We start from the raw sequence: 25,235 nt of genomic DNA, 5'->3' as shown, positions 1-25,235 counted from the left end.
GGCGTTTCTATCTTTGAAACACCATTAAAATGGCAGTATTTTTTTGAAAACGCTGCTATTTTTTGTAATTCATGTATAACCGGTACTCTGAGGGTGTTTTTCACAAACGTTGCAAATCTTTTAGTGGCGTTTATAAACGTCGCTAAACGTTAAAAAAAATGCCACTAAAAACCTAAACCCTTGTAGTGATTTTTTGTAAGACTCAATTTCTATTCACAGTAGTCAAGTCCATAATTTGATTTTTTTTTTAAACTTATGTAGTTTTGACAATTTTGGAGAGCTTAGACTTAGATTCAAGCAGAATTAGTGATAATGAGCTGGTTCACTTGACAGGTTTCCTTTTGGTTCTTCTGATATATAACAACATCTGTTTTCAGCCAACAGAGGATCATAGAAACATGCAGAGACATGAACACATAAAAAAAGAACACAAGACTTTAAACTAAGGTTGCTAGTGGAATTAGTTTATAAGTTTTCTTAAGGAATCCAAAAGCTAGAATTAGTTTTATTGTAACATTTTATTCTTACTTTTTAAGACTTGTTTTCATTAGATTTCCTTGAAAATAATCTTAACTTTGCATTTGATATGTGGTTATGCCTTTGGACCTCTCTATATAAGTAGCTTGAATTGCACTTTAAGTTGTATGTTTTATATTTTTCATCATTGAAATAAAAAATGTTATTTATTATATTATTATATTTCTTAAAGTGATCAATAGCATTTTGTGAAAAAGGATCGATCTTTTTAAGGAAGGATCGATCCTCAAAGAGCAGGGATCAATCCTAAATCAATAAGGATTGACCCCATAAATATGTCAAAATTATAGAGCATTAGCGATGAAACTCTTATCTTTTAGTGACAATAGATTTGTGGCAAAATGTTTTTCAAGATGGAATATTAGAATTATTTTTTAAAAAATAAAAAATTACAATTAGTGACAATTTTCGCTAAAAATTAATATCGATGAAATTTTATATTTAATTTCAATAAATTAATTCCTGTGAAAATTAGTTTTAACAAAGAAAATTAGGCATTAAAGATGGAAATTTTCGTTGCTAATACATTACTTATTATCACAGAAAACTTTTAGCGACTTTAAGTTCTCTAATGGATTTTTAGCAATAAAACTTTTGTTGATAAAAGGTATTACTGATGGAACATAGAGCATTAGTGATTAGATTTTTCTCCGTTAATACCCTTTTTTTGTATAGTGTAATCAACTACATGAATCTCATGTTAGTAATATTCGGCATTGTACAATTAACAATTAACATGAGTATAAATCATATATATCAAGAACGCAACAAAATTGAAACAAACAATTAAAATCGAATATACCTCAAGATTATACTTGTGATTATACTTATAATTTAAAACTTTAATTAATACACATCTAATTAGAATCATACCAGCACTCAAAGATCTCATAATCTTGAATGAAAATAGTCCTTAGTTGTCTTTGAAACCGAAAGAGATCAAAACCTAAGCCCCCTAAGCGTTTGGCCTTAAATAATAATCCACAAAATAACTTTTGTTGGAACTTTCATAAGATGGGGTTCTAATATCGTGCTAGCAAATGTTTGATTTCACAAATCAACTAAAAATCAATCCCTATCTTGCCCGAATGCCTCAAGGTATGAAAAAAGAAGAAGAAAATAACTTTTCTTAGTTGTAAGACATGGCGCGACTTAAACCAGGGGACATGGTCACTTGTCCAATGACCTCTATTGTATTCAACTAAGAGTATAAGAGGGATATTTATAATACTCCTCCATTTTTAGTCTTAACATTTAAAGATATAACCTTTATATCTTTTACAATTCAGTCTTCGAAAACTTTAACTTTAACCATCTTATTTTTGGTTTTTGTCAATTAAGTCCTAGTTAATTGAATAATCCCAATTTAGTTCAGCAATATGCATGTGACCTATTAGGCATCCAATATGTTGGTAATGAAATATAAAATCAAACTAATAAAAAAAGATTAACATCTATTCATAGATCATGAGCAGCATCAAGCAATGCATTTTGACTACTCAAATATTAAAGAGTCAAGATAGTCTCGACCTAACCTTTCAATATTCAGTCTATCAGTGTAATTCGGTACTTCCTTCATATATCTCAAGAGGGTATGAACTAGTGCAATGTCTACTCATGAGCTTCTTTCATATTAATTCTTGTAACTTCTAGTAATATGTATAAATTTAACAAGAAACTTTTTCTTTTAAATTCATTATCATGTTGTGCCCAAAGACTTTATAAGTTAATTAAAGCCAAGAACATTTGGGATGTGTCCTCAATCACTTGATATGATGAATCCTCTATTGACCACACATCCACCTTGCATGCTTCAAGCCGTACCTAAAAATATTGGCGATGCTACGTTCAAGCCAAATGAGGCCACGATCCCCTCAACATATTTTAAATCTCGTATTTAGATATGTTTTTAATTTACAAGATTCCTCAAATAGATAAAAGATGGCCCCTAAAAAAAATTATGTGATTAAAAAAGCTTAAATTTTAAGATAAAAAAAATTAAAGTTTCAAATCCTAATCAATTTGGAAAATGTATAAGTATTTAATAGTTTAAACCTCTTTTAAAAACTAAAAAAATAAATAGCTTTATTGTTTTATATAATGAAATAAGTTATTTGATTTTAGTTTTCTTTAAATTATTTTATATATGTTGTTAATTTAAAATTTTGCATTAGATAATGTTAAAAAACTAGTAAAACATTTATTTAATTATTATAGTCTTCTAAAAATATCATAACTTCATTTCACTATTGTTTTATTCCTTAAATAAATATTATTGTATAAAGTATTACTTAAATTTTAAAATAAATAAAAAATTAATAAAGTTCAAGTTTTGTTTATTATTTTAGATTAACTTGTGAAAAAAGATTTAGTTAAGGTGTATTTTTTTGTTTTATCTTGATTGATTTTTTGAACCTTTTTTGGTTTTTACTACATCACTTAAAAAATATTGTTAGTGATAAAAATTGTTAAAACAAAATTTCGTAACAAATGTGAGAAGAGTTCTTTGAAGATTATCTTGTTTTTTACATTAAAAAAAATTGATGAACTTTTTGACTCAAATGATTTTTTTATGAAATATTGCCATGCACAATTTTAAATAAAAGAATTCGAGTTTCCTTTATTTTTAGTAGTTATATATTTTTTGATACTTAAATTTTTATATATGTTGTTTATAGTTACATATATGAAATGTAACATTTCATATATGTTTTTGATAACTTTTGATAAAATAATAACATATTATATATTGAATAAAAAATTTTAATTATAGATTTTATTTTATTTTGGTCCCCTCTAACTTGAAATTTTAGATTGCCTAAAAACACAATTTTTAGGCATCAAGTACCTTAATCCATAGAGGTGAAATCAAGTATGATGATTCAAATATAAGATGACCTGGTGTCCTAAGTTTAAAGACTAATTATATAAATGACACATGAGAACCTTTCTATAGACATTTGAGTTAGTTGCCAAATGAAGTTCTCATAGTGGGACATGTTTAGTGAACTTATTTTCTAATAAACACCTACATGTTATCCTAAGTACCTTTATACATTAAGCTATGAGATCAGATATTTCACAAGTAAGGAGACTTAACATGCGCCAATCTCTAAGCATATTTGATGTCCTGTCTCAACAATACATTGACTAAGAATAGCTTAGGTACAAGGCTTTGATGCATAAAGATCTCATAATTATAACTACTTATAATTCCTTTGTAAGGCCATCATGTTCCATGGGCTTTGTCTAATTGACACCTAGATAACTCCTTATTCTCATGCTAAGATGACGAATAACCATTTAATCACTAGGATATAGTGATATTTGTGCAACTTATTGTATGTCCATTGGCCAACTGGTTGACTCTAATGCATTTACATTAACACCTCAAACTCTTATAGTAACTCAAGCCAATGTTAACAAATAGTTCATTATAAATAGGCTAAGTAGATAAAGGATTGAACTTATTGTTGGTGTATACCCTAAGATCAAATAGATTGGCTATAAGATAGATGTTATATTAAAAATTACTATTATTAACTAAGGCATTCTTGATACTATAGGGGAATAGGTCTTTAGCACCATTGCTAAGCGATTAGTGGTGTTTGTTAAAAATGCTACTAAATTTAATGGTGCTTTTAGGCATAAACGCCACTAAATTTATAGGTGTTTCTGTTTAAAATGCTGCTAAATTTGGTTCTTTAATGATGTTTACAAACACTAAGAATCATTCATTTAGCGGCGTTTTTAGGAAAAACGATGCTAAATGCCACCAAATTTAGCGACATTTCTAGGAAAAATGTTACTAATTTTGGTTCTAATTCAACAACGTTATTAGCACTAAGAATCTTTCATTTAGTGGCGTCTTTCATTATAAGCACCGCAAAATTAGAAACTTTATTTTCTTTTTTTTAATATTTACTACTATAATTAAATAAAAAAGGTATTGAAAGAAGTAAAAACAAATTGAAATTCATAACTGAATATTATAAATATTTAAATATCTAAATATATAATTTGTTTCATTATGCATGTAATCACATAGTTTAACACAATAACATTCAAATTGTTTTAGTACATTAAGTTGAAATTTAAAAAGTATGAAATCGATGACCATTGAGACTTGGAGCATTGTCATTTGATAAAAGATTTTTCCTATTATGTTCACTAATGTGCTTAAAAAACTACTGGATAAAGTAAAACAAGTTTTTATACTTAATAATAAGTTATTTTTTATATTAAAAAAATATAAATAGTTACCAAATTTAATACTTGAGTTGGTGTACCACCTAAATTGATTCCTGGAAATTGTTGTTGTACAAAATTCGTAAGAGTGTTAAATTGATCATGCAATTGCTAAAATCTTATGCGTTACTGATCCATTCTAGCACACTTCAATTTTAGCATGTTCTTTTTCCAGTTTAGCATCCTTTGCTTCTCTTTCTGCTTCCATTTGCTCGACATGTAGTTGCATAGTTTGCAACCCCTTTCTCAATATAGAGATGTTTCAAGAAAAGTGACATGCTAGGAATGTAAATTGTTGAAAGTGACATCTATAGTAGCTATATGGTGTTGGATCTAATCCAAGGCCTCAAACCCATCCATGTCTTTCTTTTCTAGAAACTTCTATGAATACCCATTTTTCAAGTCTTATATGTTGACAAAATAATCGGATGTTGCTTCAATCTTAATGGCCATTTTTTCTTTCACTTTCTCTTGTAAATTAATCAAATAAAGCTATCAAGTTTAATAATTAATTTGTAATATATTTGAAATAGTAAATTTTTACATTTTGTATAAAATGAATCTAAGAAATTACCATAATTTTTTGCACAAAATTCATAATAATATCCAATCGATCATGTAATTGCTAAAAATCTTGCATGCTCTTGATCTATTCTAGTACGTTTTTCTTCAATTCTAGCACGTTCCCTTTCTAGTCTAGCATGCTCTGCTTCTTTTTCTGCTTCCATTTGCTTAAATATAGTTGCATAGAAATATCTTATGAAGAGTGACTTGTTAGGAATGTAAATTGTTGATAGTGATATCCATAGTAGCTAGATGGTGTTAGACCTAATCCAAGGCCTTATATTTATTTATGCCTTTCTTTTCCAGCAACTTTTGTGAATATCTGATTTTTCAGGTCTTGCATATTGACAGAACAATCGGATGCTACTTCAATCTCGGTGTCCATTTTTTCTTTCACTTTCTCTTGTAAATTAAACAAATAAAGTTATCAAGTTTAATCATTAATTCATAACATATTTGAAATAGTAAGTTATTACTTTTTATATAAAAAGAATCCAAGAAATTATCACAATTTCTTGCATTTTGACATGTAAGTAATATCTAACTTTTTTGCATGGGTTAATCGAGAAAGTTCCATACGTCCAATTTTTTTAATCCAAATCAATCTCTTGCATAAAAACACATATTATTATTAAATACACATAAACTGCAGCTTATTAATACATATTAATTGTGGCAATCAAGTCCAAACATTCGGACAATTTTAATATCATGTATTTGAGCTATCTAAGTTATTAAAATAGAACAATAACTGTAAATTTGCAATTTTCTCTTTTGATGGCACACAAAGTCATAAACAGACATAAATCATAACTTATTCATGCATATCAAGCTTGGCAATCAAATTCAAACATTCATGTAAATTTAATATCATATATTGGAGCTATCTAAGCTATCTAAACTATTTAAATAGAAATATAATGATAAAATTATATTTTTGCCCTTTAACAGTAAAAAAAAGTCCTAAATAGAAATAAATTGTAACTTTTTCACACATATCAAACATGAAAACCAAGTTTAATCATTCGGACAAGTTTAATATCATGTATTTAAGCTATCTAAATTATTAAAATAGAACAATAACTATAAATTTACATTTTTACCTTTTAATGGCATGAAATGTCCTAAACAAACATAAACTACAACTTATTCATGCATATCAAGCATGGCAATTAAGTTTAAACATTCAAACAAGTTTAATATCATATATTTGAGCTATCTAAACTATTGAAATAGAAATAACTGCAAAATTATATTTTATCTTTTAATGATATAAAAAGTTATAAACAAACATAAAATGTAACTTTTTTACACATATCAAGCATGAAAACGAAGTTCAGTTATTTGGACAAGTTTAATATAATTTATTTAAGCTATCTAAACTATTAAAATAGAACAATAACTGCAAATATGTATTTTTTGCCTTTTGATGGCATAAAAAATTTTAAACAGACATAAACTGCAACTAATTCAAGCATATCACATGTGGTAGTCAAGTTTAAATATTCATATAAGCTTAATATCATGTATTGGTGCTAAAACAAAAATATAATTGCAAAGTTACATTTTGCCCTTTAACATTACAAGTCCTAAACAGATATAAACTACAACTTTTTCATATATATCAAGCATGAAAACCAAGTGCAATCATTCGAACAAGTTTAATATCATATATTTAAGCTATCTAAACTATTAAAATAGAACAATAACTATAATTTTGCATTTTTACCTTTTAACAGCACAACAAGTCTTAAATAGAGATAAATTGTAACTTATTCATATATATCTAGCATGGAAACTAAGTTCAATCATTCGAACAAATTTGATAGCATGTATTCAAGTGATCTAAATTGTTAAAATGGAATAATAACTACAATTTTGTATTTTGTCTTTTGGTGGCAATCAAGTTCAAACATTGAAAGAAATTTAATATAATGTATTAAAGCTATCTAAACTATTGATACAAAAATATAATTGTAAAATTATATTTTTACCTTTTAACGGTACAAAAAGTTCTAAACAGGCATAAACTATAACTTTTTCACATATATCAAGTATGGTAGCCAAGTTCGATCATTTGAACAAGTTTAATTTCGTGTATTTAAGCTATCTAAACTATTAAAACAAAAAAATAACTACAAATTTGCATTTTTACCTTTTGATGGCACAAAAGTCCTAAACAAACATAAACCACAACTTATTCATGCATATCAAGCGTGGCAATCAAGTTCAAACATTCAGGCAAGTTTAATATCATGTATTAGAACTATCTAAACTATTGAAAGAGAAATATAATTGTAAAATTGCATTTTTATCCTTTAATGGGATAAAAGTTCTAAACAGACATAAACTGTAACTTTTTCACACATACCAAGCGTGAAAACCAAGTTCAATCATTCTGACAAGTTTAATATCATGTGTTTAAGCTACCTAAGTTATTAAAATAGAATAATAACTACAAATTTGCATTTTTGCCTTTTGATGGTACAAAAAGTCCAAAAATAGACATAAACCACAACTTATTCATGCATATCAAGCTTGGCAATCAAGTTCAAACATTCAAACAAGTTTACTATCATGTATTAGAACTATCTAAACTATTGAACTACAAATGTAACTACAAAATTACATTTTTTCCCTTTAATGGCACAAAAAGGTTTTAAATAGATATAAATTATAACTTTTTCACATATATTAAGCATGAAAACCAAGTTCAATCATTCCGTTAGTTTAATATCATGTATTTAAGCTATTTAAATTGCTAAAATAGAACAATAACTATAAATTTGTATTTTTGCATTTTAACGGCACAAAAAGTTCTAAACAGATATAAACTATAGCTTTTTCATTTAATACTTAACTTACTTATTCCTTTTGCTTTCTTATAAAGCTTTTTGATCCACTTGTGTGGTCATATTTTTGTTGCTTTTTGCTAGCAATCCTGATCTTATCTTTTTCTTGTCATAAAAAACAATTATGTGTATAGTAAAAATACAAATATTACCAACTAAAAACATAAAACACATTTATTACTAAAATTAATGTTAAAAATTCTAAACTAGTACCTCTTTTTTCCTTGAAAACCAAAATCTAACCAAGTGTTCATATTACCACCTAATCACAATGTAAGGTAGCTTTTTTATTATGGCCTTTATAGGACTATTTCGTTCAAAATATTTTTTCTTCAAATTATGCTTATAGTATTTCCATTTCTTTCTTAATGACTTAAACATAAATGAAGTAGATATTTCAAGTAAAAATATTGACTATAACATTACAAAAAGAAAAGTTACAATCAATAAACCAACTTTAAAATAATTAAAATTTTTTATATATAATTAATTATAATAATACATAAATAAAGTTTAAAGCCTCAATCTTAACTTATGCTAGAACTTTATGCCATGTTTCATAATGAATAGGAAATTTCATTCTATTATGAGCAATCATTCCTAGAAATCTAGCCAACAGTTAAAACTATTCACCAATTGGTTACCTATCAGAGTTTATAGATACTGCAGTACATTCATTAAAAAGTAGTGTCCACAATTCCTTCAAAGTTGTTCGACTTTTTATCCTCCGTTGACCATTGTTATCAACTGCCAAAAAAAGTCAATTAGTAAATTACTAGTACTTTAATGATTATAATCAAAATGTAAATATGGGGTTTACCTATATTCAAATTAGAAGTACAATTAATTGGTGGGATACTATATAAACCTTGACCTCTTGTATTGCTAGATCTAGTATTAATGGAAAGGTTAGAAGTGACTAAGTTAGAACAGATGTTAGGCATATTCCTCTCTAAAGGATTCACTTCATGGCCAAGATCAATAGGCATTGCAGATGGTTTTAAACTAATACTTTTGATATGCATTCCTTTCAATCTACTCTTTGACATTCTAACTTAGTTGTATCATAAAATTGAATCAGTTAAAAGTTGAGAAGTTAAGACATTATAAATAGAACCAACAATATATAAAGAACATACATAAAGACATTGAGATGTTAAAAAACCACAACCAACGATATATAAAGAACATATCAATTTAATTAAATTAAAAGATAATGTATGATTTACAATACAATAAATAAACAAAAGCAAATGCCATATAAATTACATAAAAACATTTATTACATTATGTTTTGAACATTCAAATTACAAAATATAAATGATCCATTATGATTCATAAATGTCTTCACTAACATCTTTACAGACCCACTGAACAAAGTTACTAGAGATATTTTTATCCAAGTTTTGTTTAGCAAAAGAAAAATATTCAGTTTCATGTTCAACATCATCTCTGGTATATAACCTCATATCGAATAAGTCGTTAAGTGTGTTACGAAGAATAATAAACCAACTTGATTCTTTAAGGTCTTTAGAATAAGAAACTTGTTTGACTTGAGAGAAAAAAATACAAAGTTCATCAATGAATTGTTGTCTAGTTGTCGGAATGTGTGAGCCCAAAGAACTTGATCATCAGACTTGGAGAATTTAGAAAACAAGGTGCTAAAAAGCATTTTCGATAAAATAAAAAAAATGAGAAGTTATCACCAATCTTTTTTAGAATGATTGGCCACCCTAAAATTTTTTATCCTTTTTAGTAAAACATTTAAAAAATTGAAAAGATTTAAAAGTTTTATAAAAAGAACAAATTGAGGTTTGTGAAAATCAAATTTAGGGTTTGGGAGGTGTTTATGCATGGGGCAAGATTAACACCTCTACAGTGCCCATCAAAGATAGTACCAATCAACTATATGTTATCCTTAAACTTTGGCAATAATAGTCCTATTCTAATGTTTATAGATTAATTCCTCTTTTTTTTTCTTTACTTTGAAAGCCAAATTTTTTCTTTGGAAACAAATCAATTTGTATATATTTTTTAAAACAAAAAATTTATTTTTGAGTCAAGATGAAAATGTTTTAAGTATTGAGATATCTTTTTCACTCTTTTATATTTAGGAAGAGCTAAAAAAATAAACCTAACTTAAGGGTTTTCAAATTACCTCGTAAAACCAAGATGACACTTTGCATAACTGATAACTATTGAGAGTCTCCCTGTATTTAGGCTAGATGTCAAAGGCTATTTTTCCTTGAGATGCATTTCATGAAAAAAATATTTTTCTTTGAAAACTTATTTTTTGAAAACCTATGCATGGTATGTATGACATGATAACAATATGGATGCATGCCAATTAAATACGAATGACAAAATTTGAATGCGTGACAATTTAAGAATGCATGTAACAACAATGTGAAATAAAATGCAAATGCATGAATGGGATCAAGAGTTAGTTTTAGGGTTTGAAGGTTGGTTTGAGTTTTTAGGGTTTGGGGTAGGTTTAAGGTCTAGGGTAGGGTTTTGGGATTTGGTTTAGGGTTTGGGTTGGTTTGAAGTCTAAGTTAAGATTTAGGGCTTATTTTAAGGTTCATGATTGTTTTGGGGTCTAGGGGGTTTAGGGTTTGATTTAAGGTTAGGGTCTAGGGTTATGGTTTAGGGGTAGGATTTGAGGTTTTGGCTTAGGGTTTAGTGTTAGGGTGGTTTAAGGTTTAGGGTTTGATGAGTGGTTTAGGGTTTGGTGGATGTTTTAAGATTTCATGGGTGGTTTAGGGTTTTATGGATAGTTTAGGGTTTAGTGGGTGATTTGGGATTTCATGGGTAGTTTCGGGTTTCATGGGAAATGTATGTGACAAGTATAAATAACAAAAATGCCATTGGTGAAAATGGAAATATTGATGTATGGAAATTGCATGACTATGAAAGAAACTTATTACAAATTTAGGCATTTTTAAAACTATATTAAGAACTAAATGTGCTTGCAAAAACATGATAAAATTTGATTAAACACTAGAATTTAAAAAAAAAATTCCAAAACATGTTCCACCATTTTTTTCTTGAAATTCATACTAATAAACATTAAAATCACAAAAAAAAATCCATTAAACTAACAATTATTAATGGAAAATTTAATCAAACACATTGAAACTTTGAAGAACCATGCAAGAAAACAAACATTTGAAGAAGAATCAAGTAATATTTGGCCATGATGCAAAGATGGAAAGTTTGGCCAAAGCATGGATAAGCTTGGCCGAACACTTTCATGGCTTCTCCCAATCATGCTTTTCATTTTACTTAGCTCAATCATGCATTAAACATCAAAATAATCATTATATGAAGGCATCTACATCATGAGAGAAATTTTATCAAGCATGTATGAACTAAATAGTAAAGATACTAAGGAACCAACATGTATAGCTAAACAACACACAAAGACCATCAAACTAGCTAACATTCATGCTCTAAACATATGAAAAACATTCATTCATCAACATTATTAGAAAACAATCAAAATTGACCAAGATGAGGTTCAATGGAAGATGGGAGCTTAGTCTAACCTCCCAAATGCTAACAATGGTGGATTGTTTTTTTATCTTTGTTGCTTGGCCTTTCTAGTTCCAATCCAAACTATTATCTAGTTGGATGAAATTTTGACCCAAGCTTAAATTAAAAGAGAAAAAGAACTGTGAATTTCTATAAAAACAAAAAAAGTTGAAAGGCTAAATGCTATGAAAAATAAGATGAATTTTGTGAAATGCTTATGAAAATGCAAAGGAAAAAATGATAGAAGAATTATACCTCATCCAACCAAAGGAAAAAAGGATAGGAGAACATTTTTCATGTCCTAGCTACCTCATCCAACCTTCAATTACTAGTATTTTTTATGAGAAAAAATATATCTCCCTCTGCAAGCAAACCTTTGGATTAAAATTTCATTTAATGGTCATTTTTTCACTCTTGCTTTTTTTTTTGCAACAAGTCAACTTTCACTATTGGATCCAGCCTAATAAGATCATCTTGTAGTAAAAAATGTTCATAGCCAAAGGTTACATTTTAAATGCTATTGAAACCAAGTGAAAAAACTAATTTACCTTTTATTTAAATGTTCTCATTTTCTAAGCAATTTTCTTGGAAAAATGTGACCCCTTCATCATTTTTTATGATTTTAGAGCACAAAAAATTCTCAAATAATATGAAATTATAATATGAAAGTTTTCTTGGCAAACCAACCTTGAAAATGTTAAATTATAAAAATACCCCTAAAAGGACATTTTAGTAATTTCAAACTTTTGAGGTGCAATTAAAGTTTTTAATACATAAAAAAATCATGAAATAATATAAAATTACGATATGGAAGTGTTCATGAAAAATTAACCTCTAAAAGGTCAAATTACGAGAATACCTTTCAAGGGTAGTTTGGTAATTTCACATTTGCAATGGTGCAATCAAGGTTTTTAATGCATCAAAAATCATCAAATAATATTAAATTATGATCTAGAGCTTTTCATAAAATGCTAACCTCACAAAAGTCAAATTATGAAAATACCATTAACGGATATTTTAGTAATTTTACACTTTTTAACATGCAATCAATGTTTTTAATGCATTAAAAATCATCAAATAATATAAAATTATGATTTCAAAGTTTAAAAAAAAAATTCAACTTCAAAAAAGTCAAATTACGAAAATTTTCTTAAAGGGCATTTTAGTAATTTTAGCTTTTCAAAAATGCGATTAGGGTTTTGTTGTAGTAAAAGCACACAAACCATTTTTAAGCCCTATTGATTACATCGGTTGTGAATTAGAAAGATTGACCTGAGTTTAATCTAGTTTGACTGATTTTGACTAAATCAAAATTCTTTTTGCCATGTTTAACCTTGAGGTGATTGGGTCAAGTTGGTCCAAATTTTAATTTTAGGAACTTGTCAAAATTAAAGGAATGTCGAATTTGAATCCGATCAAATTTTAAGAACTTTATAGTTGGTTGGATTCTATTTGGACAAAATTGTATCTACAGCTGTCCTTTTTTTATACATTTCTAAGAGAAAAATAATGCAAAGATTAGAGATCGATTTTGTCTAGAGCTAGGATTGAAAGAAGTGGTTGCTTGCTGGTTTGTGTTGTTTTTGTTTTGTTTTGTTTTGTTTTTTGAAAAGGCTCCTATTAATATATACAGGAAACCTTAAAAATCTCACTTTGAAAAAGCTCTTATTAATATAGGTATGAAACTTTAAAAATCTCATTTTGAAAAACGCATATTAACATAAGCAAAAACTTTAAAAATTTCTTTGAAAAAACTTCTATAAACATAAGCAAGAAACTTTTAAAAATCACTTTGAAAAAGGCTCCATTAACATAGGTAGAAAACTTTAAAAATCTCACTTTGAAAAAGGCTTCTTTTAACATAAGCAAGAAATTTTAAAAATATTCGTTGGAAAAAACTCCTATAAACATAGGTAGGAAACTTTAAAAATTTTTGTGGAAAAAGCTCTTGTAGACATAAGCAAGAAACTTTTTTAAAATTTCTTTGGAAAAAGAAGCTTTAAAGGTCTCATCTTTAAGAATATTGAAAGTCTCATTTTTGAAAAATTTGGTTGCATTTGAGGTCTTTCAAAAAGGATTTCTTTTCATTAAAAATGGGTTTTTCACTTTGAGTTTTTCTTAGAGTGTGTTCATTTTTTATAAATTTTTTATTTTTAGGAACCAAATTCATGTAATGTATGCAATGTCTACAATGGATGCAAGGCACATAATGTATGTCATTCAAACAATTATGTCTACATCATGCACTTGTATCTATGGAAACAAAGTTTTCCTGCCCACAATTATATTTAAGTTATAGTTCTTGGACAAATCATTAATATTCAAATCATATTGATTGAATTTTTTCCTTAAATCTTCCTTTTTTTCTCTTTTATTCTTTTTCTCTTAATTTTCTAGTAGCTGCCTTCTAAACTTTGCCAGAGGCGTTATTATCCACTTTTTATCCTCATTATTTTTCCATTTTCTAGTTTTCTTCATTTTTCACTTCGTTCATTTCTTTTTTCTTCTTTCTTTAATCATCATTCATCTCTTAATCATTCATCATTCTCATTTTTCAACGTTCAACTTGTTAACCATTTCATTCATTCATTCATTCATCATCTTTTATACTCATCTCTCTTTCTTTTTTAGGCAAAGTCTAGTTTGTTTATCTTTGTTATCTTAAAACATTCTTTGAGCATGCTTTAAGTTTGGTTATGAAAGTTATCAATCATTACCAACAATATTATATCAGATGCAACATCATTTTCAATTAATGGATGAACAAAAAGGATTTAAATAAGGAAAACAAAGGGCATTCATTGCAAATTTGTTTTACTTGGCTCATAAGTTACTTGGAATAAAAAGAATAAATTGTATTATTCGGAGTAAAGGAAAAGTGAACAATTAAGAGTGGTATCAAGAATCTATTTTCAAAACTTCCAACACTAAACACCAAGATAGATCTAGATCGTTTACACCTGATCTTTTTTAAAAACCATGTCTCATTAATAGCTCTAATTAATGCTAATCCTTTGAAATATGATCATGGGTCTGATTTAATGATAATGTCCTCTCTTCCATTTCTCTTATATTGAAAGTGTTGTTACTCCCACATCTTTTTATTTCCAGCTTGTGGCCTAATCACTTATTCAATTTCTTCCTTATGCCTAAGTCATTCTTTTGAGTTTTTAACTCTAGTATTTCTTCTTATGACCCAAATTGCCCTTTTAAAGGTTTTCAACATGGATCTTCCTTTTTTTTTCTTTTTTTTTTCTTATTCTTTTCTTTTTAAGCAAAGTGTTTCTTAATAGTATTTGAATTTATAGGGTTTGGTAGTTCATCTTTATCCATTTCTGTCAAAATTAGTGTTCCACCAAAAAATGCTTTCTTGACTACATAAGGACCTTCGCAATTAGATATCTATTTCCTTCTATTATCATGCTGATTGGGTAATATTCTTTTCAAAACTAATTCTCCTTTATGAAAGTGCTTGGGTTTTATCTTCTTATCATATGTTCTTATCATTCATTTTTGGAACATCTAGCCATAACTAAGTGTTGCAGGCCTTTTTTTTTCAATCAAATTCAACTTTTCACAATGATTGCATACCCATTCTACTTCTTTCAATTGAATTTCCATCAAGACCCTTAAAGAAAGAATTTTTACTTCAATTGGCAAAACTGTTTCCATTCCATATACCAAAGAAAAATGAGTTACCCTAGTAAAAATGCGGACTAATGTTCTATATGCAAGCAAAGCAACTGGTAACTTTTCATGCCAGTTTCTATAAGTTTCAATCATCTTTTCTAATATCCTTTTAATATTCATATTAGTAGCCTCCACTATTCCATTCTTCTTAGGATGGTAGGATGCTGAGTTATAATGATTGATCTTAAATTGAGTGCACATTTCTTTCATAATTTTTTTATTCAAATTGCTAGCATTATTATTGATAATTCTTTCAGATAACTTATATCGATAAATTATTTCTTTCTTCATGAATTTACACACAATTGATTGGATCATGTTGGCATATGATGCTACTTCCATCTACTTGTTAAAATAATTAATTACAACAAAAATGAATCGATGGCCATTTGAATCTTTTAAGGTGATAGGTCCAATCACATCCATTCCTCACATAGAGAAAGGTAATGGAGGGGCCAGGACATCCAATAGTATTGGAGGAACATGGATCTTATCTATGTAAATCTGGCATTTATAACATCTCTTTACATAATTGATACAATCACTTTCCAATGTCAACTAATAGTATTTTGCCCTTATTACTTGTTTTGTCATCATGTGACCATTAGTATGAGTCTCACATATTCTCTCATGTACTTTTTTAAGTATTTTCTTTACTTTTATAGCATTTACACATCTCAATAATACTTGGTCGCAACTATTTTTGTACAAAACTATCCCATCAAGAAAAAATCTCATTGTTAATCTCTTCAAGATTCTTTTTTCATTTTTTGATGCATGCTTGAGATATTTTTGATGCTTCATGTATTCCACACTGTCATGATTCTAGGACTAACCATCCATTTCTTCCTCTATATTTGTACAATGTGCAGGAGGTTCAAGAGTCTGTATCTTGATAGGTTTAATTTTGGCATTTACATTTAGTTTAAACATTATCGACAAGGTGTCTAAGGCATCAGCTATCTGATTATCTTCCCAAGAAACATGTTAGAATTGGATATCTTCGAATTGTTCTATCAACCTATCAATATATCTTTGGTATAAAACTAGTTTTGGGTCTCTCATTTTCCATTCTCTTTTCAATTGATATATTACCAATGTTAAATCTTTGAAAACTTTCAAGGTTTTGATTTTTTATCCAAAGCCATTTGCAACACCAAAATACATGCTTCATATTCAATTGTATTGTTGGTCTAGTAGAAAGATAATCTTATAATGTAGGGTAATATTCTCCTTATAGATATATCAATATGGCTTCGATGTAGTGTCATAAAGCATTTAAAACCCGATCAAAAAACATTTTCCATGTAGTCATTATGGATTTCTTTTCTATTGATATGTTGTGTTCTTTTCTATTGATAGAATAGCCATCAGATCCCTATCTAGGAATTCAAATTTCATTGACTCGTACTCATCGATAACTTAATTAGCTAGAAAATCAACTATAGCGCTCCCTTTAAGAGCCTTCTTAGCCACATATATAATATCATATTCAAAGAGCATGACTTGCCACCTTGCTGTCCTTCCTGATAAAGATGGCTTTTCAAGTATGTATTTGAGGGGATTTAATTTCAACATTAGCCAAGTTTTATGATAGAGCATGTATTGCCTGAGCCGGAGAGTAGTCTACACTAAAGCATAACATATCTTTTCAAGTTGGAAATACTTGACTTCATAATCAGAGAATTTTTTGCTCAAATAGTAAATGGCCTGTTATTTCTTGGTAGTTTTATCCCTCTACCTTAACATAAATCCAAGGAAAGCTTCATTCATAGTTAAGTACAAGATCAAAAGTTTTCTTACCACAAGGGGAATTAGCATTAATGGATTTGTCAAATATTCTTTGATTTTGATGAAAGCATCTTGGCATTCTTCATTTCATTCTTCAAGGTCACATTTTTTTAGTGACTTAAAGATAAGGTCACATTGTGCTATAAGCTGAGATATGAATTAGGCAATATAATTCAATCTCCCTAAGAAACTCCTTACCTTCTTTTATGTCCATAAGGGAGTTAGCTTCATAATCACCTTAATTTTGTCAGGATCTACCTTAATTCCTTTTTAACTAACCATAAATCCTAGCAATTTTTTCTATTTCATCTAGAATGTGCACTTTGCTAGATTTAACTTGAGTTAATACTTGCACAGCCTTTCAAAAAGCTTTTTAAAGTTTTCCACACAATCATTACCTTTTTGAGACTTTGCAATCATATCATCCACATAAACTTCAATCTCATTGTGTATCATATCATGGAAAGAGGTAACCATAGCTCTTTGATAAGTAGCTCTAGCTTTTTTAGTTCGAACAATATGACTTTACAATAGAATGTCCCTTACATTGCCATGAATGTGGCTTTCACCATGTCCTCCCATGCCATCTTAATCTAATTATAACTAGAAAACACACCTATAAAGGAGAATACTAAATGCTTTGTGGTATTGTCAACTAGAATGTCAATATTAGGTAGTGGGAAATTATCTTTACAGCTGGCCTTATTCAAATCCCTACAGTCCACACATAGTGTCACTTTTTCATCTTTTTTTAGCATTAGGACTATATTAGCAACCCACTTGAGATATTTGGCCATTGCTAGAAAGTCAGCATTAAACTGCTTCTTGACTTTTTTTTTGGCATATCTGGTTTCATATGGTTTAACTTCTACTATATTGGTTTGCAACCTAGAATCAATCACAACTTATGCTCGACAATGTCTGTGTTGAGCCGTGGCATGTCTTAATATGACCCTACGAATACATCCACATATTCTTTTAATAATTCCTTCAATCTTTATTGTTCTTCATGTGAAAAAGAAGTACCCACCTTTACCTCTTTTTTATTCTCATGATTCCTTAAAGTAATCATACCAATGGGCTCTTGATGAGGTTTTATTATTTTTTCCTCTTATTTTACCAGCCTTATCAAATCTGGAGGCAAGATGTAGTTTTCTGAATCCTTATTATCAAGTTCATTAACTTGGACAAGATTTTCAAAGTTGAACCTAGAGCAATCGTTATAACCATTCATGATGTTCAATATTAGAAACCTAAAAATTATTATGATTGCAAGAATATAGATAGGTATTTGGACAAGAATAAAAGATAAATGGGCATGAATAAAAAGATGGAAGCAAGAAAAACAATGTGATGAAAAATGCATTACATTTGCTATTTTATTGATGATGTTGAAAAATAAGCCGATATAAACCTTTTGCATGCCTTTGGGTAAAGGCACTTGGATTTCAGTTCAAGGTTAACAAAAGTAAACAAACTAGTTTCTAGACTCAATTGTTGAAAGAAAACAAAAAAATTTCTTCCTCCGTTATCATTGCTTTGTCCATTTTTTTTTCTTTTTTTGGATTCAGCTTCGAGAAGGTCACCTCTATCTCAATTGTTAGGACCCCTACCTTTGACACTTTGGGGTAAACATACCCACTAAAGTGAAAAAGTGTCATAAAGATATGAAAACACCATTCTTCTTCCATCCATCCCTTATCTTTTGAAGAGAGCCATTCTATTTTTTTTTTCTCTTATATGGCTTTTTTCTTGTCAGCAGTAGTCGATTTATTTCCCAAACCAAATCTCTATTTACTCTCTTTAAACTCTGACACTTTTTTCATCCCTTAGAGTGTTGGCTTAAAACCTAGACCAAGCTTCTATCCCTTTGCCAACATATATTTAACCATCATTCTAGTAGCCTTTGATAAGTGAAGGATAGATATGGTTGATCTTTCTCCTTCATATGTGGTATTGACAACTTCAAAAGCACGAAAAAAGCATTCAAATGCTTCTTCTGTAGCTTCTAGATAGACGGTTGTCAGAGTCTTGGTTACTAATGGATCTTTCTCTCTGTCAACACATACTTGCTTTTCATTAACCATGAATTTTACTTTCTGATACAAAAATAATAGTACGACCCTAATGATGTGGATCAATGATTTTCCAAGTAGATTGTTGTACGATGGTGAAATGTCAATGACTTAGAATTCAACATTGAACATACAAAAATCCACTATAGTAGAATCTTTATGTTTCCAATCACCTCTCTCTTTAACCCATCGAAGGTTCTGACCACTATGTGGTTATCATGTATGAAAGATCGACCAGTAACTTTGCTAATGTATCCATTAGCATAACTTTGGTGGAAGATCTGTTGTCAATTAGCATATTTGCCATGATATGACTTTTGCACTTCACTATGATATGCTGGGCTTTCACACTACCTCGCCCCTCCAATGAGATTTCATCATTATTAAATGTTATAAAGTTAAAAGCCACTATATTTCCCACCAAATAATCTACCTTTTCAATAAAAATGTCATGGTCTACATAAGCTTAATTTAGCACTTTCAATAACGCATTCATGTGGGTTCAGAGTTTAGTAATAGAGATAGAAGTGAGATTTTTACTGACATTTTATTAAGTTGATCCACTACACTATATTCATTGTGTCAAATAATTGTCAAGAATTTACATGTTTCCTTTTCAATCATTGGCCTTTTTATATTATATTGCTAGGTTCATCACAATAAGAACTCTTTCTTCATTTTTACTCCCTTCTGCTTCTTTTTTCTTTTCTTTTCTTGCTTACTCCAATATCTCAAGGGCATAACATCGACCATTATAGGTCATTCCTTCAACCTCGAATATGTTGGCTTCATCCTCGATGTTTGAATTATTCAATCCTTAGACTTCTACGTCACACTTATACTACCACAAGATTACTCAGTCATTTTTGTAAGGAAAAATATTGGGTACATATACAATCACAACTGCTGTAGGGTGGGGAATTGATTCATTTGCCACCAGCTTTGGTTATTTTTAAAAAATAGCTAAAGGCTCAAGGATAAACAATCTAACTAGTATTTTGCTTGCTATCATGCTCACCCCATCTTCTTCATTTTCATTGTAAAATTTAACTATCTCGATATCCATCAACCCTTGGACTACTTGCTTAAACTTTTCATAATCTTGAATAAAGTGACCCTTTACCATTCCATGATATTTTTAGATCAAACCATATTTTAAATGGTTGTCATCAACCTTAGAGACCATTGATTGAATTTACTAGTTTTAACCAAACAATTGTACATTGCTAGAGGAGTTTCACCTTTTTTATGCACCTTTTGAGTCCTCTTCCCCTCTATATTGCATTAGTTGTATCCTCAGCATGATTAGGTAATAAGTTTTGTCCAATATCGAGTTTGTTAAAGTGTCAAAGTTTAATCACTTGGCTTTCACCAATGCTTGCACCATGTACTTCAAAGCCATACAATCTTCTAAAGAATGACCCATAGTACTATAATGGTATTCACATTAGGCATTAGGTTCTACCATTTGGGATACAGTGGTTTGAGATATTTAATGGGGATAAGGGTGATAAGTTAACCTTTTAAGAGTTGTAGGTAAAGATCAGTGTAAGACATGGGTATTATTCAATAGTGGTTCTTTCTCTGGTGTTGGTGGTCTGAAAGTTTTTTTATTCTGGAGTTAGGTTGCTTGGTTGGGAAAATGGTTGTGTGGTCAGTGTTAGAGTGTATTGGGAAACTCTTAATTAGAAACTAGGTTGGTACATTAGTTCTGGTGGTGTTGTACATGTCTGTGGTGTTTGGGATATTTAGTTTGTTGATGAGCAGTAGGGTTAGTAGGTGGTATATGGGTGGTAGGGAACAAAAAGTCTAGATGTTGGGCTTAAAACTATTACTTCATGGGTTTCAGACTCTTTCTTTCTTGTTGCTAGGTCTTCTTGGCACTTAGCCTTTTGTCCATCAATTTTACCATTTTTTATTGCATTCTTGAACATTTCTCCCAATATCACCATATCAATAAAATTCTTAGTTGCATTGCCTACCAATTTATCATAGTATGAGGCTCTTAGAGTACTGATGAAGAATACCATAGTCTCTTTTTTTTGTTAACAATGGTTGGACCTATGCAGCTATATCCATCCATCTATATGCATACTCTTTAAAGGTTTTAGTGGCCCTTTTGTCCATATTCTGCAAAGATAACCTATCTGGTGCCATATCTTTAACATGCTTGAATTATGTTATGAAGGCCCTTGCTAAATCCTTTTAAGAGTGAATTTTGATTTGGTCTAGTTGGATATACCACCTTATAGCGAGCCCAATAAAACTATCATGAAAATAGTGGATTAACAACTTGTTACTGTATGTATGCCTAGTCATCTTTCTAAAGAACATTATAATATGTGTTAAGGGGCACTTCGTTCCATCATATTTCTTAAAATCTAAGATCTTAAGCTTTCATGGAATAACAAGATTAGGTACTAGACTCAATTCATTGGCATTAACGTTTCCATCTATGTCAAGCCCTTCTATTGCCTTTAGTCTTTCTTCTAACATATCATACTTTCTCTTCATATTAGTATTTTTTGTCAAGTTAGACACCCTTTTTAGTTTTTCTTGTGCATTAGGATCATTTAGGTTCGACATAATAATAGGGTCAAAAAGAGTGGATCTAGGATTGATATTTATTTGGACCGGTGATAGCCTGACGGAATAATAACACCAAAATATAAGAGATTTTATATGTCAAAATGATGCTAAAATTTAAATTTTTGGATGATTTTTCATGCTTTTTATTTTATTTTCATGACTTAGGTTTTTCAAGCTCAAGACTCATTTTCATGCATGCCATGCATGTAACCATGTAAAGCTCACATTCAACCCAACTTTACATGCATAATGTTGTCCACCATTAGTCCATATTCAAGCATGCACAAGCCTAATTAGACTCTCTCACATTCGACCAAGGTGAAAATTCAAGATAAACATGCTTTCTTTGCTTAGCTATAAAGAGAATGACTTGTACAAGACACTAGTACATTCAACCATGCAAGGGAGAAGGAAAATTTGTAAGAATTTGTACTTTCCAAGCTCAATCCACTCGGCCAAGAGGAGTTTGAAGTCAATTGTGAGTCTTTTGCTTAGCCTTGAAGAGTTTGTATAGAGAAGGACTTTATCCCTTTAAAGATTAAAAGTATAGATAAAAAGCAATTTATCCTCTCTTAAAATCCATTTTAGATGAACCTAGGGGAAGGATTTATCAATATTTCATCAAGTGATGACCAAGGGCTAAGATCATTATCATGTTCGGCCAAGGCATCCAAGATTGAATAGTTCATCCTTTTCATGCAAGTTTGAAGATAAAGATCAAGCTTATCTCCTAAAGTTTGAATTTGAAAATGTATCTTGTAATCTCCCACCACTTAGTTGAATCCCATTCTATAAATAGGGAGGCCATTCCCTTATTCCAATCATCCTATCCCTTACTTTTCCATTTTCTTTTAGTTCTAAGTTTATTTAAGTTCTTTAATTTTTTTTAAGGTATTGGCTTAGGTGACATATTTGCCAATTACCGAAGCTTTTGTTCTTTAAATCTTTTTCAATCAAGAAGTATTTCATTCAAAGATCTCTTTTCTTGTCTTTAAAGTTTGCAAATCTTGTTACTTGCTTTCTTTAATTTTGGCACAAGCAATCTTTCATTTTCAAGATCCAAGTTTTTTTGTTTTTTTTACAAGTTTTTGCCAACCTACATTTTCTTGTTCTTTAGTTTTCTTTCATGCAAGCTTTGTTTAAAGATCTCTTCAGAATTCAACAATCTTTACTTTCTTATTTACAATCTTTAATTCTTTTACTTACAATTTTTCAATTCATGCTTTAGTTGTTGGCATTAGTCTTTCACTTCCTAAATGACAGTTGGTGAGGTTAAAAACCCTACCTATATATCACCTTTAATCTTTACTTAAACCCTATAACCTTAAAACCTTAAATATTTATTTGTTTAGATATAAGATCATAGCCTTTCACCTTTGGTAATTGTGATCAACACAACATTACATTTTATAATCCCTGAAGAGATGATACTTGGAATACTCCACTTTATTACTTGATTTGTGCACTTGCATGCTCTATATAAAAACCAACAATTAAGTTTTTAGTGCCATTGCCAAGGATTATAGCGGTGTTTGCAATATTAATAAAAAATTCCTAAGCTCTTATAATCTAAACTTTTTTTTGTTTATTTACTTTTCTTTTACTTTTTTCAATCTTTTCTTATTTGTATGCATAGATTCAAAAGTATTGACTTAGCTTCAATTGATCAAGAGATAGAAAGAACCTTTAAGAGATGAAGAAAAGAGCAATCAAAACCTCTTACACTTACTCCAACGGTGAATGCAAATAATAAAGGGCAAAGAACTCTAAAGGACTATGCAATTTCCAATGTAAATGGTTTTCAACAATCCATTAGAAAGACAACTATTCAAGCCAATAACTTTGAGATAAAACCTTTTATTATACTAATGGTCTAAACTTCTATGCAGTTTGGAGGATTACCATGTGATGGCCCAAATCTCCATCTTTCTAATTTTCTTGAAGTATGTGACATTTTTCATTACAATGGTGTTTTTGATGAAGCTATAAGACTAAGATTGTTTCTTTTTTCTCTTAGGGACATGGTGAAAAGTTAGTTTTCTTCTTTACCACTTAGCTCAATTACAACATGGGATGATTTTGTTTAGAAATTCTTAACAAAATTTTTCCCACCCATAAAGATTGCAAAGCTAAGGAATGAAATCATCACTTTTCTGTAGGTTGATGGTGAAACTTTATATGATGGATGGGAGAGATTCAACGAGTTGCTAAAAAAATGCCCACATGATGGTTTACCCCAATGGCTACAAATTTAGATGTCTTACAATAGTTTCACACCACCCATGAGAATCACTTTAGATTCAGCTGTTGGAAAGGCAATAATGAGCAAAACTCCTGAGTAGGCTAATGAGCTAATTGAAGAGATGGCTACCAATAATTACCAATGGGGCATGGAAAGAAAGGTCAGTGAAAAGTTTACTTGTTTATTTAAAGTTGGTGCTATTACTTTCATTAACTCCCAATTAGCTGCCCTTGCAAAAAAGATTGAAGCCTTAAGAAACCGGTCATAAACCAACCTTGTTAATGCTATACAAAGCTCCATTGTATCTTATGATATATGTGAAGGACCCCATTTCTCATAAAAATGCTAATATAGGGTAAAACTAGTCCAATGCATTCAACAAAACAAAGCAAGCAACAATCCCTATAGTAATACCTACAATTCTGGCTATCACCCAAACTTTTCTTGGAACTAACTAAACCACCAAGCCACCAACAACTAAACTAATAACAATCACCTCAATCCACCAAACTCTAACCCACTATAATGACAACATCCAAAGTCAAGCTACATTCATAAAAAAAACTAGAAAACCAAATAGGTCAACTTGCCTAGGCCATAGCAAATCACCTAGTAGGTACTCTGCATTGTAACACTGAAATCAACCTAAAAAGATAAGGTAAAAAGGGATACAATGCAATATATTCTTTGGAGGGTGTTAGGATGGATAATTCTAATGAGAAAGATGGTAAACCCATAGTAGTCAACCTACCTAGCTTGGTAAGACAACCTAAAGTTGATTTTATTATAAAAGAGGATATTTGGAGGATGAAGAGATATTAAGACTTGGTAAAGAAATCCTAGAAGGTTTTGAACCTAAGACATTGAAAGCCCTTAAAGATGTTAAAACTTATGAAGAAGACTTGAAGAAAAAATGTTAAGATGGATTATAAAGAGGATCTAAAAGAGTATATTAAAAGGGTTTCCTAAAAAAAGGTAAATATTGCTATAGTAAAAAGAGCACTATTAAAAAGCATTCAACTTAAACATAAAGAGAGAGCCGAAGGTGAGTCTACCCAAGATAATCGAAGAGAATATGTAATGCAAGAAAAAGACCCTCGAGAAGAAGATCTT

General features: G+C 29.7%; 1 non-coding gene across 1 annotated transcript; it reads right to left on the bottom strand.

The window, feature by feature from the left end:
- Nucleotides 1–24,006: 24,006 nt before the first annotated feature.
- On the bottom strand, nt 24,007–24,113 carry LOC149516873 (small nucleolar RNA R71). Its single transcript, XR_016345447.1, has one exon. It is a non-coding gene; the product is annotated as a small nucleolar RNA R71 (small nucleolar RNA).
- Between the last annotated feature and the right edge of the window lie 1,122 nt (nt 24,114–25,235).

The sequence above is a fragment of the Durio zibethinus genome, chromosome 9 (genome assembly GCF_047325235.1).
Source record: "Durio zibethinus cultivar Kanyao isolate XHJ-2024 chromosome 9, ASM4732523v1, whole genome shotgun sequence".
NCBI classification, from domain to species: Eukaryota; Viridiplantae; Streptophyta; class Magnoliopsida; order Malvales; family Malvaceae; genus Durio; species Durio zibethinus.
This window is presented reverse-complemented; position numbering and strand designations above follow the sequence as displayed.